At 39.6% G+C, this 2553-nt stretch overlaps 1 long non-coding RNA gene across 4 annotated transcripts; it reads right to left on the reverse strand.

Moving 5' to 3' along the window:
- Nucleotides 1-640: 640 nt before the first annotated feature.
- On the reverse strand, nucleotides 641-2259 carry LOC112749114 (uncharacterized). Of its 4 annotated transcripts, none has more exons than XR_011873140.1 (4): nucleotides 1985-2259; nucleotides 1646-1769; nucleotides 972-1384; nucleotides 641-895 (listed from the first exon to the last, which is right to left on the reverse strand). It is a non-coding gene; the product is annotated as an uncharacterized lncRNA (long non-coding RNA). The 4 variants fall into 4 exon arrangements; XR_003814089.2 differs by lacking the exon at nucleotides 1985-2259 and having other exon boundaries at nucleotides 972-1074; nucleotides 1287-1384; nucleotides 1646-1978; XR_011873141.1 differs by lacking the exon at nucleotides 1985-2259 and having other exon boundaries at nucleotides 972-1380; nucleotides 1646-1978.
- Nucleotides 2260-2553: the final 294 nt, after the last annotated feature.

Genomic DNA, 2553 nt, shown 5'->3' on the forward strand with positions numbered 1-2553 from the left:
CGAAGACACTCTGATGCCTAAGTCAGCAAGGAGTTAAGCAGATTTAAGTATATAGGAACTTAAGTTTACCTGGGTGTGTCAGTGTATTTATCAAGGTTCAGAAAACCGGACCGGTTATTAAACTGCTCTAGTTACTGGTTCACTGGTTCACTGGTCTAACCGGTCTAACAAGTGGTTCAACCGGAAAAACCGTTTTAGAATAGAATAATAAAAAAATTATAAATACACATCCTAAAATATAATTATAGTCTAATATAAATCTTAAAATATCTTCGAAATTTAAAACACTACATAAAATATCATCAACCAAATACATATGATCTTATCAAAATCAAAACTCAAAAGTTAAATAGTAATAAAAGCATATCTAAATATTAAATCCCAACATCATGGTTTATCAATCATCAAAACCTTAAAAATCAGCTAGTGTTGACCGTGAAGTACGCAGACACCAGAAACAACCATCATTCAGGTTCAACAAGTCACAAACTTGTAGACGGTCAAAGATTGCATGACCTCCAGCTCCAGCAATTTATAAACTCAAAAATTGATGGTAAAGGAGTCAGGGCAGGCTGCTGCCCACATCTTTCTAAAACCACCAGTGCCCATAGCCCCATACCCTAGTTCTAGTTGTGGCTCATTTTAGCAACTTATTTGTCAGTTAATTTACAAAATGGAAATTAAATTACAGAATGGAATCATTGAAATTTGAGTAAAGAGCTCGTCTCAAGTCGATGGACACTTAAAAAACTATAGCAAGAGACATTTCAGTAAGCAAAATGCCACAACACAATCTGCCACTTGACACTATCTTAAGCTCAAGGGCGATCCTTAGGTTCCAGAGCGGCAATTTCCTTCATAACTTCTGCTTTGTCAGCTTCAAACTATTCGTCCTCTGCACAAAATTCCAATAAATGTGATCATGGGAACATGATTCAGTAAAAACAAGTGCTGTAAATTCCCTACTATACCTTTATCGAGTTTTAAGTCACCCAATAACCTCAGAAGCTTGCTTCTGTTTGTAACAAGTATGCCCACGATGTCAGCTGGTTTCTTTTGATTTGCAACAAATAGCTGTTACAACAATGGCACATCAATACAAAGAAGAAAAACTTGGCAAGAATATGGTTACAAATAAACATTTAAAAACGTGTGCCTTTGTATATAATTATATGACCGATCATAGAATTAAATTTGCTTTTCTTTATCTCCTCACTGCAACAACCATGTCAGCATGGAACAATCAATCATTTACTAGTTCATTGTACTTTCAAATGCAAACTCACATGGTTATCTCAACTACCAGAAGCTCCGATATCGATTCCGCTGAGTCAAGCGAATTCTCCACGAGCTCTCTAACAGTAGTATAAAGAGATTTTCCTGGCTGATATGAAATCCACATAATATAAATACAAACAAATCACAAAGTCAATAGAAACATAAAAATCAGACACGCCACTCCTACATTATCAAATCCTGCAATGTTCTTGTTCTCAGCAAAGAATTTCTGGGACATTATGCAAATTTGAACAAAGACACAAAACCCCATAATCAATATAATCATTCAATGATTTGTTGATTTCAGAACAAAGAGTCAGAGAATAAAACGAAAAACGAAGAACAAGTGCACACCAAAGTCACTAACCATCAAGAGGGCGACGAGCAGGACGAATCCAATGGAGGATGGGGAGAACTTACTTTCCCATCAGGCAGTGAAACAGCAGACTCAGTTCCAGAACAAATAATCACCCTAACCTTCAAATCAATAACTATTTCAACAAAAATTCAGAAACATCATACTCAAAAATTAAAAAATGGCAGCAGCAGGCCAGCAACATAACAAATCCATTTCAACAACATAATTTCAACAACACAAAACCAATGATTTACGTCATTTCAGATTCAGAAATCACTAATTATCAGACATTCAAGTTTCAACACAGACTCAACAGAGCATAGGGAATCATTAAACAGTGCCACTAACCTTCAACTGAGAGCAAGACGACGACGGTGACACCACGGCAAGCATCTCGAACTCGAAGCCTTGAACAACGAAGCTAGAAGACGACGCAACGACGACGTGCCGAGCTAGGGATTTGGTTTGGAACAGGAGGGAGGAGGAGGCCGCGGAGGCGCCTACAACGACGAGCGGCGGCGTCGAATCCGTTGAAGAGGCTAGGTTTTTGGTTTGGGTTTTGAATTCTTGAAGAAGCTAGGGTTGGTGAGTGGTGAGGGACTGAGGGCATTTGATTCGCGAAGGCGTTTGGGGGAGGGGGTAAGTGACACGGCGTGGGTTTGTTTTTTTAAGAACCGGCCGGTTTCCGGTCCGGCCCAACCGACCGGTTTTCTGCTGGTTTTCCGGTTTTCCAACGGTTTTGAAATTGGCGGTTTTAGGAGGAGGACCGGACCGTTTCTCTCACCAGTTCCCGGTTTAACCAGTTCAACCGGCCGGTCCGGTCCGATTTTCAGAACATTGGTATTTATAGGAAAGGAACCAATAACTACTGCTGAAGTAGTTCCACTTCTGATGGTGGATAATCGTCCCTCTGATAG

The sequence above is a fragment of the Arachis hypogaea genome, chromosome 15, assembly GCF_003086295.3.
Source record: "Arachis hypogaea cultivar Tifrunner chromosome 15, arahy.Tifrunner.gnm2.J5K5, whole genome shotgun sequence".
Classification (NCBI taxonomy): Eukaryota; Viridiplantae; Streptophyta; class Magnoliopsida; order Fabales; family Fabaceae; genus Arachis; species Arachis hypogaea.